Below are 16540 nucleotides of genomic sequence, written 5' to 3' on the forward strand. Positions count from 1 at the left end.
AAAAAACACTAACACCCTAACAACAAACAACCCTAACCCCCTAACAACAAACAACACTAACCCCCTAACAACAAACAATCCTAAACCCCTAACATCAAAGAACACTAACACCCTAACAACAAACAACCCTAACCCCCAACAACAAACACTAACCCCCAAACAACAAACAACCCTAACCCCTAAAAACCAAAAACAGTAACCCACAAACAACAAACAGCCCTAACCCACTAACAACAAACAACCCTAACATCCTAACAACAAACAAATCTAACACCCTAACAACAAACAACACTAACACCCTAACAACAATAATCACTAAAACCCAACAAGAAAAAACCCTAAACCCCTATCAACAAACACTAACCCCCTAACAACAAACAACACTAAACCCCTAACAGGAAACTACCCTAACCCCGTAACAACAAACAACACTAACCCCGTAACAACAAACAACCCTAACCCCCAAACAAGAAACAACCCTAACCCCCTAACAACAAGAAATCCTAACTCCCGAACAACCAACAACCCTAACCCCCTAACAACAAACAATCCTAACTCCCGAACAACCAACAACACTAACCCCCAACCACAATAAACACTAACACCCTAACAACAAAAACCACTAAACCCCTACAAGAAACAACCCTAAACCCCTAACAACAAACAACACTAACCCCCTAACAACAAAGAACCCTAACCAAACAACAAACAACCCTAACCCACTAACAACAAACAACCCTAACCCCCTAACAACAAACAACCCTAACCAAACAACAAACAACCCTAACGGACTAACAACAAACAATACTAAGCCCCCAACAAGAAACAACACTAACCCCCTAAGAAGAAACAACACTAACCCCCTAACAACAAACAACACTAACCCCCTAACAAAAAACAACACTAACACCCTAACAACAACCAACCCTAACCCCCCAAGAACAAACAACACTAACCCCCAACAACGAACACTACTAATCCCCTAACAACACAAAACCTAACCCCTTATCAACAAACAACCCTAACCCACTAACAAAAAACAACCCTAACACCCTAACAACAAACAACCCTAACCCCGTAACAACAAACAACACTAACCCCCTAACAACAAACAACCCTAAACCCCTAACATCAAAGAACACTAACACCCTAACAACAAACAACCCGAACACCCTAACAACAAACACTAACCCCCAAACAACAAACAACCCTAACCCCAAAAAAGAAAACCACTAACCCACTAACAACAAACAACCCTAACCCACTAACAACAAACAACCCTAACACCCTAACAACAAACAACACTAACCCCCTAACAACAAACAACCCTAAACCCCTAACATCAAACAACACTAACCCCCTAACAACACAAAACACTAACACCATAACAACAAACAACACTAACACCCTAACAACAAACAACCCTAAACCCCTAACATCAAACAACACTAACCCCCTAATAACACAAAACACTAACAAGCTAACAAAAAACAGCCCTAACAGCCTAACAACAAAAACCACTAAACGCCAACAAGAAACAACCCTAAACCCCTAACAACAAACACTAACCCTCTAACAACAAACAACACTAAACCCCTGACAAGAAACTACCCTAACCCTGTAAAAACAAACAACACTAACCCGTAACAACAAACAACCCTAACCCCCAAACAACAAACAACCCTAACCCCCAAACAACAAACAACCCTAACCCCCTAACAACAAACAATCCTAACCCCCGAACAACCAACAACACTGACCGCCAACCACAATAAACATTAACACCCTAACAACAAAAACCACTAAACGCCAACAAGAAACAACCCTAAACCACTAACAACAAACAACAGTAACCCCCTAACAACACAAAACACTAACAACCTAACAACAAACAACACTAACCCCCTAACAACAAACAACACTAACCCTCTAAAAACAAACAACCCTAAACCCCTAACATCAAACAACACTAACCCCCTAACAACACAAAACACTAACACCCTAACAACAAACAACACTAACACCCTAACAAAAAAAACCACTAAACCCAACAAGAAAAAACCCTAAACCCCTAACAACAAACACTAACACCCTAACAACAAACAACACTAAACCACTAACAAGAAACTACTCTAACCCCGTAACAACAAACAACCCTAACCCCGTAACAACAAACAACCCTAACCCCCAAACAACAAACAACCCTAACCCCCTAACAACAAACAATCCTAACCCCCGAACAACCAACAACACTAACCCCCTAACCACAATAAACACTAACACCCTAACAACAAAAACCACTAAACCCCAACAAGAAACAACCCTAAACCCCTAACAACAAACAACACTAACCCCCTAGCAACAAACAACCCTGACCAAAAAACAAAAAACCCTAACCCACTAACTACAAACAACACTAACCCCCTAACAAGAAACTACTTCAACCCCGTAACAACAAACAACCCTCACCCCTAAAAACAAACAACCCTAACCAAACAACACACCACCCTAACGGACTAACAACAAACAACACTAACCCCCTAACAAGGAAAAACACTAACCCCCTAAGAAGAAACAACACTAACCCCCTAACAACAAACAACACTAACCCCCTAACAACAAACAACACTAACACCCTAACAACAACCAACCCTAACCCCCTAAGAACAAACAACACTAACCCCCTAAGAACAAACAATAACCCCCAACAACGAACAATACTAACCCGCTAACAACACAAAACCTAACCCCTTGTCAACAAACAACCCTAACCCACTAACAAAAAACTTCCCTAACACCCTAACAACAAACAACCCTAACCCCCTAACAACAAACAACACTAACCCCCTAACAACAAACAAACCTAAACCCCTAACATCAAAGAACACTAACACCCTAACAACAAACAACCCTAACCCCTAACAACAAACACTAACCCCCAAACAACAAACAACACTAACCCCTAAAATCCAAAAACACTAACCCACTAACAACAAACAACCCTAACCCACTAACAACTAACAACCCTAACACCCTAACAACAAACAACACTAACCCCCTAACAACAAACATCCCTAACCCCCTAAAAAAAAACAATCCTAATCCCCGAACAACCAACAACACTAACCCCCTAACCACAATAAACACTAACACCCTAACAACAAAAAACACTAAACCCCAACAAGAAACAACCCTAAACCCCTAACAACACACAACACTAACCCCCTAACAACAAACAACCCTGACCAAACAACAACAAACCCTAACCCACTAACAACAAACCACACTAACACCCTAACAACACAAAACACTAACACCCTAACAACAAACAACACTAACACCCTAACAACAAAAACCACTAAACCCCAACAAGAAACAACCCTAAACCCCTAACAACAAACACTAACCCCCTAACAACAAACAACACTAAACCCCTAACAAGAAACTACCCTAACCCCTTAAAAACAAACAACACTAACCCCGTAACAACCAACAACCCTAAAACCGTAACAACAAACAACCCTAACCCCCAAACAACAAACAACCCTAACCCCCTAACAACAAACAATCCTAACCCCCGAACAACCAACAACACTAACCCCCTAAAAACAAACAACCCTAACCAAACAGCAAACAACCCTAACCCACTATCAACAAAGAACTCTAACCCCCTAACAATAAACTACTTTAACCCCGTAACAACAAACAACCCTAACCCCTAAAAACAAACAACCCTAACCAAACAACAAACAACCCAAACCGATTAACAACAAACAACACTAACCCCCTAATTAGCAAGAAACAACACTAACCCCCTAAGAAGAAACAACACTAACCCCCTAACAACAAACAACACTAACCCCCTAACAACAAAAACCAGTAAACCGCAACAAGAAACAACCCTAAAACCCTAACAACAAACACTAACCCCCTAACAAGAAACAACACTAAACCCCTAACAAGAAACTACCCTAACCCCGTAACAACAAACAACACTAACCCCGTAACAACAAACAAACCTAACCCCCAAACAACAAACAACGCTAACTCCCTAACAACAAACAATCGTAATACCCGAAAAACCAACAACACTAAACCCCTAACCACAATAAACACGAACACCCTAATAACAAAAACCACTAAACCCCAACAAGAAACAACCCTAAACCCCTAACAAACAACACTAACACCCTAACCACAAACAACCCTAAGCAAACAACAAACAACCATAACCCACTAACAGCAAAGAACACTAACACCCTAACAACAAACAACCCTATCCCCCTAACAACAAACTCTAACTCCCAAACAACAAACAACCCTAAACCCCTAACATCAAAGAACACTAACACCCTAACAACAAACAACCCTAACCCCCTAACAACAAACACTAACCCCCAAACAACAAACAACCCTAACCCCTAAAAACCAAAAACACTAACCAACTAACAACAAACAACCCTAAACCCCTAACATCAAACAACACTAACCCCCTAACAACACAAAACACTAAGACCCTAACAACAAACAACACTAACACCCTAACAACAAAAACCACTAAACCCCAACAAGAAACAACCCTAAACCCCTAACAACAAACACTAACCCCCTAACAACAAACAACACTAAACCCCTAACAAGAAACTACCCCAACCCCGTAACAACAAACAACACTAACCCCGTAACAACAAACAAACCTAACCCCGAAACAACAAACAACGCTAACTCCCTAACAACAAACAATCTTAACCCCGAACAACCAACAACACTAACCCCCTAACCACAATAAACATTAACACCCTAATAACGAAAACCACTAAACCCCAACAAGAAACAACCCTAAACCCCTAACAACAAACAACACTAACCCCCTAACCACAAACAACCCTAAGCAAACAACAAACAACCACAACCCACTAACAACAAAGAACACTAACACCCTAACAACAAACAACCCTATCCCCCTAACAACAAACAACCCTAACCTCCTAACAACAAACACTAACCCCCAAACAACAAACAACCCTAACCCTAAAAACCAAAAACACTAACCAACCAACAACCAACAACCCTAACCCACTAACAACAAACAACCCTAACACCCTAACAAGAAACAACACTAACCCCCTAACAACAAACAACCCTAAACCCCTAACATCAAACACTAACCCCCTAACAACACAAAACACTAACACCCTAACAACAAACAACACTAACACCCTAACAACAAAAACCACTAAACCGCAACAAGAAACAACCCTAAACCCCTAACAACAAACACTAACCCCCTAACAACAAACAACACTAAACCCCTAACAAGAAACTACCCTAACCCCGTAACAACAAACAACACTAACCCCGTAACAACAAACAACCCTAACCCCCAAACAACAAACAACCCTAACGCCCTAACAACAAACAATCCTAACCCCCGAACAACCAACAACACTAACCCCCTAACCACAGTAAACATTAACACCCAAACAACAAAAACCACTAAAACCCAACAAGAAACAACCCTAACCCCTAAAAACCAAAAACACTAACCCACTAACAACAAACAACCCTAACCCACTAACAACAAACAACCCTAACACCCTAACAACAAACAACACTAACCCCCTAACAACAAACAACCCTAAACCCCTAACATCAAACAACACTAACACCCTAACATCACAAAACACTAACACCCTAACAACAAACAACACTAACACCCTAACAACAAAACCACTAAACCCCAACAAGAAACAACCCTAAACCCCTAAGAACAACCAACACTAACCCCCTAACAACAAACAACCCTAACCAAACAGCAAACAACCTTAAACCCTAAAAACAAACAACCCTAACACCCTAACAACAAACAGCCCTAACCAAACAACAAACAACCCTAACCGACTAAAAACAAACAACACTAACCCCCTAACAAGACACAACACTAACCCCCTAAGAAGAAACAACACTAACCCCCTAACAACAAACAACACTAACCCCCTAACAACAAACAACACTAACACACTAACAACAACCAACCCTAACCCCCTAAGAACAAACGACACTAACCCCCTAAGAACAAACAACACTAACCCCCAACAACGAACACTACTAATCCCCTAACAACACAAAACCTAACCCCTTATCAACAAACAACCCTAACCCACTAACAAAAAACAACCCTAACACCCTGACAACAAACAACCCTAAACCCCTAACAACAAACAACACTAACCCTCTAACAACAAACAACCCTAAACCCCTAACATCAAAGAACACTAACACCCTAACAACAAACAACCCTCACCCCCTAAAAACAAACACTAACCTCCAAACAACAAACAACCCTAACCCCTAAAAACCAAAAACATTAACCCACTAACAACAAACAGCCCTAATCCACTAACAACGAACAACCCTAACACCCTAACAACAGACAACACTAACCCCCTAACAACAAACAACCCTAAACCCCTAACATCAAACAACACTAACCCCCTAACAACACAAAACACTAACACCCTAACAACAAACAACACTAACACCCTAACAACAAAAACCACTAAACCCCAACAAGAAACAACCCTAAACCCCTAACAACAAACACTAACCCCCTAACAACAAAAAACACTAAACCCCTAACAAGAAACTACCCTAACCCCTTAACAAACAACACTGACCACGTAACAACAAACAACCCTAACCCCCAAACAACAAACAACCCTAACCCCCGAACAACCAACAACCCTAACCCCCTAACAACAAACAATCCTAACCCCCGAACAACCAACAAAACTAACCCCCTAACCACAATAATCACAAACACCCTAACAACAAAAACCACTAAACCCCAACAAGAAACAACTCTAAACCCCTAACAACAAACAACACTAACCCCCTAACAACAAACAACCGTAACCAAACAACAAACAACCCTAACCCACTATCAACAAACAACACTAACCCTCTAACAAGAAACTACTTTAACCCCGTAACCACAAACAACCCTAAACCCTAAAAACAAACACCCCTAACCAAACAACAAACAACCCTAACCGACTAACAACAAACAACACTAACCCCCTAACAAGAAAAAACACTAACCCCCTAAGAAGAAACAACATTAACGCCCTAACAACAAACAACACTAACCCCCTAACAACAAACAACACTAACCCCCTAAGAACAAACAACAATAACCCCCAACAACGAACAATACTAACCCCCTAACAACACAAAACCTAACCCCTTATCAACAAACAACCCTAACCCACTAAAAAAAAACATCCCTATCACCCTAACAACAAACAACCCTAACCCCCTAACAACAACCAACCCTAACCCCCTAAGAACAAACAACACTAACCCCCTAAGAACAAACAACAATAACCCCCAACAACGAACAATACTAACCCCCTAACAACACAAAACCTAACCCCTTATCAACAAACAACCCTAACCCACTAACAAAAAACATCCCTAACACCCTGACAACAAACAACCCTAAACCACTAACAACAAACAACACTAACGCTCTAACAACAAACAACCCTAAACCCCTAACATCAAACAACACTAACCCCCTAACAACACAAAACACTAACACCCTAACAACAAACAACACTAACACCCTAACAACAAAAACCACTAAACCCCAACAAGAAACAACCCTAAACCCCTAACAACAAACACTAACCCCCTAACAACAAACAACACTAAACCCCTAACAACAAACAACACTAACCCCCTAACAACAAACACCCCTAAACCCCTAACATCAAAGAACACTAACACCCTAACAACAAACAACGCTAACCCCCTAACAACAAACAATCGCAATACCCGAACAACCAACAACACTAAACCCCTAACCACAATAAACACTAACACCCTAATAACAAAAACCACTAAACCCCAACAAGAAACAACCCTCAACCCCTAACAAACAACACTAACCCCCTAACCACAAACAACCCTAAGCAAACAACAAACAACCATAACCCACTAACAGCAAAGAACACTAACACCCTAACAACAAACAACCCTATCCCCCTAACAGCAAACAACACTAACACCCTAACAACAAACAACGCTAACCCCCTAAAAACAAACAACACTAACACCCTAACAACAAACAACCCTAAACCCCTAACAACAAACAACACTAACACCCTAACAACAAAAACCACTAAACCCCAACAAGAAACAACCCCAAACCCCTAACAACAAACAACACCACTCCCTAACAACAAACAACCCTAACCAAACAACAAAAAACTCTAACCCACTAACAACAAACGACACTAACACCCTAACAACAAACAATCCTAACCCCCTAACAACAAACAACACTAACACCCTAACAACAAACAACCCTAACCCCCTAACAACAAACAACACTAACCCCCAACAACAAACAACCCTAAACCCCTAACATCAAAGAACACTAACACCCTAAGAACAGACAACCCTAACCCCCAACAACAAACACTAACCCCCAAACAACAAACAAACCTAACCCCTAAAAACCAAAAACACTAAACCACTAACAACAAACAACCCTAACCCACTAACAACAAACAACCCTAACATCCTAACAACAAACAACACTAACACCCTAACAACAAACAACACTAACACCCTAACAACAAAAACCACTAAAACCCAACAAGAAAAAACCCTAAACCTCTAATAACAAACACTATCCCCCAACAACAAACAACACTAAACCCCTAACAACAAACAACCCTAAACCCCTAACAACAAACAACCCTAACCAAACAACAAACAACCCTAACCAACTAACAACAAACAACACTAACACCCTAAAAACAAACAACCCTAACCCCCTAAAAACAAACAACACTACGCCCTAACAACAAACAACCCTAAACCCCTAACATCAAAGAACACTAACACCTAACAACAAACAACCCTAACCCCCTAACAACAAACACTAACCCCCAAACAACAAACAACCCTAACCCACTAACAACAAACAACCCTAAACCACTAACAACAAACAACCCTAACACCCTAACAACAAACAACACTAACCCCGTAACAACAAACAACCCTAAACCCCTAACATCAAACAACACTAACCTCCTAACAACACAAAACACTAACACCCGAACAACAAACAACACTAACACCCTAACAACAAAAACCACTAAACCCCAACAAGAAACAACCCTAAACCCCTAACAACAAACACTAACCCCCTAACCACAAACAACACTAAACCCCTAACAAGAAACTACCCTAACCCCGTAACAACAAACAACACTAACCCGGTAACAACAAACAACCCTAACCCCCAAACAACAAACAACCCTAACCCCCTAACAACAAACAATCCTAACCCCCGAACAACCAACAACTCTAACCCCCTAACCAAAATAAACACTAACACCCTAACAAAAAAACCACTAAACCCCAACAAGAAACAACCCTAAACCCCTAACAACAAACAACACTAACCCCCTAACAACAAACAACCCTAACCCCCAAACAACAAACAACGCTAACCCCCTAAAAACAAACAACACTAACCCCCTAACAACAAACAACCCTAAACCCCTAACATCAAAGAACACTAACACCCTATCAACAAACAAAACTAACCCCCTAACAACAAACACTAACCCCCAAGCAAGAAACAACCCTAACTCCTAAAAACCAAAAACACTAACCCACTAACAACAAACAACCCTAACCCACAATCAACAAACAACCCTAACACCCTAACAACAAAAAACACTAACCCCCTAACAACAAACTACCCTAAACCCCTAACATCAAACAACACTAACCCCCTAACAACACAAAACACTAACACCCTAACAAACAACTCTAACACCCTAACAACAAAAACCAATAAACCCCAACAAGAAACAACCCTAAACCCCTAACAACAAACACTAACCCCCTAACAACAAACAACACTAAACCCCTAACAAGAAACTACCCTAACCCCGTAACAACAAACAACACTAACCCGGAAACAACAAACAAACCTAACCCCCAAACAACAAACAACCCTAACCCCCTAACAACAAACAATCCTAACCCCCGAACAACCAACAACACTAACCCCCTAACCACAATAAACACTAACACCCGAACATCAAAAACCAATTAACCCCAACAAGAAACAACCCTAAACCCCTAACAACAAACAACACTCACCCCCTAACAACAAACAACCCTAACCAAACAACAAACAAACCTAACCCACTAACAACAAACAACACTAACACCCTAACAACAAACAACCCTAACCCCCTAACAACAAACAACACTAACACCCTAACAACAAACAACCCTAACCCCCTAACAACAAACAACACTAACCCCCTAACAACAAACAACCCTAAACCCCTAACATCAAAGAACACTAACACCCTAACAACAAACAACCCTAACCCCCTAACAACAAACACTAACCCCCAAACAACAAAAAACACTAACCCCTAAAAACCAAAAACACTAACCCACTAACAACAAACAACCCTAACCCACTAACAACAAACAACCCTAACACCGTAACAACAAACAACACTAACCCCGTAACAACAAACAGCCCTAACCCCCAAACAACAAACAACCCTAAGCCCCTAACAACAAACAATCCTAACCCCCGAACAAAAAAAAACACTAACCCCCTAACCACAATAAAGACTAACACCCTAACAACAAAAACCACTAAACCCCAAAAAGAAACAACCCTAAACCCCTAACAACAAACAACACTAACACCCTAACAACAAACAACAAACAATCCTAACCAAACAACAAAAAACACTAACCGCCAAACAACAAACAACCCTAACCCCTAAAAACCAAAAACACTAACCCACTAACAACAAACAACCCTAACCCACTAACAACAAACAACCCTAACACCCTAACAACAAACAACACTAACCCCCTAACAACAAACAACCCTAAACCCCTAACATCAAACAACACTAACACCCTAACATCACAAAACACTAACACCCTAACAACAAACAACACTAACACCCTAACAACAAAACCACTAAACCCCAACAAGAAACAACCCTAAACCCCTAAGAACAACCAACACTAACCCCCTAACAACAAACAACCCTAACCAAACAACAAAAAACCCTAACCCACTAACAACAAACAACACTAACACCCTAACAACAAACAACCCTAACTCCCTAACAACAAACAACACTAACACCCTAACAACAAACAAACCTAACCCCCTAACAACAAACAACTCTAACCCCCTAACAACAAACAACCCTAAACCCCTAACATCAAAGAACACTAACACCCTAACAACAAACAACCCTAAGGCCCTAACAACAAACTCTAACCCCCAAACAACAAACAACCCTAACCCCTAAAAACCAAAAAAACTAACCCACTAACAACAAACAACCCTAACCCACTAACAACAAACAACCCTAACACCCTAACATTAAACAACACTAACCCCCTAACAACACAAAATACTAACACCCTAACAACAAACAACACTAACCCCCTAACAAAAAACCACCCTAACCAAACAACAAAAAATCCTAACCCACTAACCACAAACAACACTAACACCCTAACAAGAAACAACCCTAAGTCCCTAACAACAAACAACACTAACACCCTAACAACAAACAACCCTAAACCCCTAACAAAAAACACTAACCCCCTAACAAAAAACAACAGTAAACCCCGAACAAGAAACTACCCTAACCCCGTAACAACAAACACTAACCCCGTAACAAGAAACAACCCTAACCCCCTAACAACGAACAACACTAACCCCCTAACAACAAACAACCCTAAACCCCTAACAACAAACACTAACCCCCAAACAACAAACAACCCTAACCCCTAAAAACCAAAAAAACTAACCCACTAACAACAAACAACCCTAACCCACTAACAACAAACAACCCTAACACCCTAACATTAAACAACACTAACCCCCTAACAACACAAAATACTAACACCCTAACAACAAACAACACTAACCCCCTAACAAAAAACAACCCTAACCAAACAACAAAAAATCCTAACCCACTAACCACAAACAACACTAACACCCTAACAACAAACACTAACCCCGAAACAACAAACAACCCTAACCCCTAAAAACCAAACACTAACCCACTAACAACAAACTACGCTAAACCACTAACAACAAACAACCCTAACACCCTAACAACAAACAACACTAACCCCCTAACAACAAACAACCCTAAACCCCTAACATCAAACAACACTAACCCCGTAACAACACAAAACACTAACACCCTAACAACAAACAACACTAACACCCTAACAACAAAAACCAATAAACCCCAACAAGAAACAACCCGAAACCCCTAACAACAAACACTAACCCCCTAACAACAAACAACACTAAACCCCTAACAAGAAACTACCCTAACCCCGTAACAAGAAACAACACTACCCCGTAACAACAAACAACCCTAACCCCCTAACAACAAACAATCTAACCCCCGAACAACCAAAAACACTAACCCCCTAACCACAATAAACACTAACACCCGAACAACAAAAACCACTAAACCTCAACAAGAAACAACGCTAAACCCCTAAAAACAAACAACACTAACCCCCTAACAACAAACAACCCTAACCAAACAACAAACAAACCTAACCCACTAACAAAAAACAACACTAACACGCCAGCAACAAACAACCCTAACCCCCTAACAACAAACAACACTAACACCCTAACAGCAAACAAACCTAACCCCCTAACAACAAACAACACTAACCCCCTAACAACAAACAAACCTAAACCCCTAACATCAAAGAACACTAACACCCTAACAACAAACAACCCTAACCCCCTAACAACAAACAACCCTAACCCCTAAAAACCAAAAAAACTAACCCACTAACAACAAACAACCCTAACCCACTAACAACAAACAACCCTAACACCCTAACAACAAACAACACTAACCCCCTAACAACAAACAACCCTTACCCCCTAACATGAAACAACACTAACCCCCTAACAACACAAAACACTAACACCCTAACAACAAACAACACTAACACCCTAACAACAGAAACCACTAAACCCCAACAAGAAACAACCCTAACCCCCTAACAACAAACACTAACCCCCAAACAACACACAACCCTAACCCCTAAAAACCAAAAACACTAACCCACTAACAACAAACAACCCTAAACCACTAACAACAAACAACCCTAACACCCTAACAACAAACAACACTAACCCCCTAACAACAAACAACCCTAAACCCCTAACATCAAACAACACTAACCCCCTAACAACACAAAACACTAACACCTAACAACAAACAACACTAACACCCTACCAACAAAAACCACTAAACCCCAACAAGAAACAACCCTAAACCCCTAACAACAAACAACCCTAACCGAACAACAAACAACCCTAACCGAACAACAAACAACCCTAACCAAACAACGAACAACCCTAACCTATTAAGTACAAACAACACTAACACCCTAACAACAAACAACCCTAACCCCCTAACAACAAAGAACACTAACACCCTAACAACAAACAACCCTAAACCCTAAAAACCAAAAACACTAACCCACTAACAACAAACTACCCTAAACCACTAACAACAAACAACCCTAACACCCTAACAACAAACAACACTAACCCCCTAACAACAAACAACCCTAAACCCCTAACATCAAACAACACTAACCCCCTAACAACACAAAACACTAACACCCTAACAACAAACAACACTGAACCCCTAACAAGAAAATACCCTAACCCCGTAAAAACAAACAACACTACCCCGTAACAACAAACAACCCTAACCCCCAAACAACAAAAAACCCTAAACCCCAAACAACAAACAACCCTAACCCCTTAACAACAAACAGTCCTAACCCCCGAACAACCAACAACTCTAACCCCCTAACCACAATAACGACTAACACCCTAACAACAAAAACCACTAAACCCCAACAACAAACAACCCTAAACCCCTAACAACAAACAACACTAACCCCCTAACAACAAACAACACTAACCCCCTAACAACAAACAATCCTAACCAAACAACAAAAAACCCTAACCCACTAACAGCAAACAACACTAACACCCTAACAACAAACAACCCTAACCCCCTAACAACAAAAAACACTAACACCCTAACAACAAACAACCCTAACCCCCTAACAACAAACAACACTAACCCCCTAACAACAAACAACCCTAAACCCCTAACATCAAAGAACACTAACACCCTAACAACAAACAACCCTAACCCCCTAACAACAAACACTAACCCCCAAACAAGAAACAACCCTAACCCCTAAAAACCAAAAACACTAACCCACTAACAACAAACAACCCTAACCCACTAACAACAAACAACCCTAACACCCTAACAACAAACAACACTAACCCCCTAACAACAAACAACCCTAAACACCTAACATCAAACAACACTAACCCCCTAACATCACAAAACACTAACACCCTAACAACAAACAACACTAATACCCTAACAACAAAAACCACTAAACCCCAATAAGAAACAACTCTAAACCCCTAAGAACAAACAACACTAACCCCCTAACAACAAACAACCCTAACCAAACAACAAAAAACCCTAACCCACTAACAACAAACAACACTAACACCCTAACAGCAAAGAACCCTAACCCCCTAACAACAAACAACACTAACACCCTAACAACAAACAACCCTAACCCCCTAACAACAAACAACACTAACCCCCTAACAACAAACAACCCTAAACCCCTAACATCAAAAAAAAATAACCCCCTAACAACACAAAACACTAATACCCTAACAACAAACAACACTAACACCCTAACAACAAAAACCACTAAACCCCAACAAGAAACAACCCCAAACCCCTAACAACAAACAACACCACTCCCTAACAACAAACAACCCTAACCAAACAACAAAAAACTCTAACCCACTAACAACAAACGACACTAACACCCTAACAACAAACAATCCTAACCCCCTAACAACAAACAACACTAACACCCTAACAACAAACAACCCTAACCCCCTAACAACAAACAACACTAACCCCCAACAACAAACAACCCTAAACCCCTAACATCAAAGAACACTAACACCCTAAGAACAGACAACCCTAACCCCCAACAACAAACACTAACCCCCAAACAACAAACAAACCTAACCCCTAAAAACCAAAAACACTAAACCACTAACAACAAACAACCCTAACCCACTAACAACAAACAACCCTAACATCCTAACAACAAACAACACTAACACCCTAACAACAAACAACACTAACACCCTAACAACAAAAACCACTAAAACCCAACAAGAAAAAACCCTAAACCCCTAATAACAAACACTATCCCCCAACAACAAACAACACTAAACCCCTAACAACAAACAACCCTAAACCCCTAACAACAAACAACCCTAACCAAACAACAAACAACCCTAACCAACTAACAACAAACAACACTAACACCCTAAAAACAAACAACCCTAACCCCCTAACAACAAACAACACTAACACCCTAACAAGAAACAACCCTAACCCCCTAACAACAAACAACACTACGCCCTAACAACAAACAACCCTAAACCCCTAACATCAAAGAACACTAACACCTAACAACAAACAACCCTAACCCCCTAACAACAAACACTAACCCCCAAACAACAAACAACCCTAACCCACTAACAACAAACAACCCTAAACCACTAACAACAAACAACCCTAACACCCTAACAACAAACAACACTAACCCCGTAACAACAAACAACCCTAAACCCCTAACATCAAACAACACAAACCTCCTAACAACACAAAACACTAACACCCGAACAACAAACAACACTAACACCCTAACAACAAAAACCACTAAACCCCAACAAGAAACAACCCTAAACCCCTAACAACAAACACTAACCCCCTAACCACAAACAACACTAAACCCCTAACAAGAAACTACCCTAACCCCGTAACAACAAACAACACTAACCCGGTAACAACAAACAACCCTAACCCCCAAACAACAAACAACCCTAACCCCCTAACAACAAACAATCCTAACCCCCGAACAACCAACAACTCTAACCCCCTAACCAAAATAAACACTAACACCCTAACAAAAAAACCACTAAACCCCAACAAGAAACAACCCTAAACCCCTAACAACAAACAACACTAACCCCCTAACAACAAACAACCCTAACCCCCAAACAACAAACAACGCTAACCCCCTAAAAACAAACAACACTAACCCCCTAACAACAAACAACCCTAAACCCCTAACATCAAAGAACACTAACACCCTATCAACAAACAAAACTAACCCCCTAACAACAAACACTAACCCCCAAGCAAGAAACAACCCTAACTCCTAAAAACCAAAAACACTAACCCACTAACAACAAACAACCCTAACCCACAATCAACAAACAACCCTAACACCCTAACAACAAAAAACACTAACCCCCTAACAACAAACTACCCTAAACCCCTAA

Source organism: Elephas maximus, chromosome 10 (assembly GCF_024166365.1).
Source record: "Elephas maximus indicus isolate mEleMax1 chromosome 10, mEleMax1 primary haplotype, whole genome shotgun sequence".
Taxonomy (NCBI): domain Eukaryota; kingdom Metazoa; phylum Chordata; class Mammalia; order Proboscidea; family Elephantidae; genus Elephas; species Elephas maximus.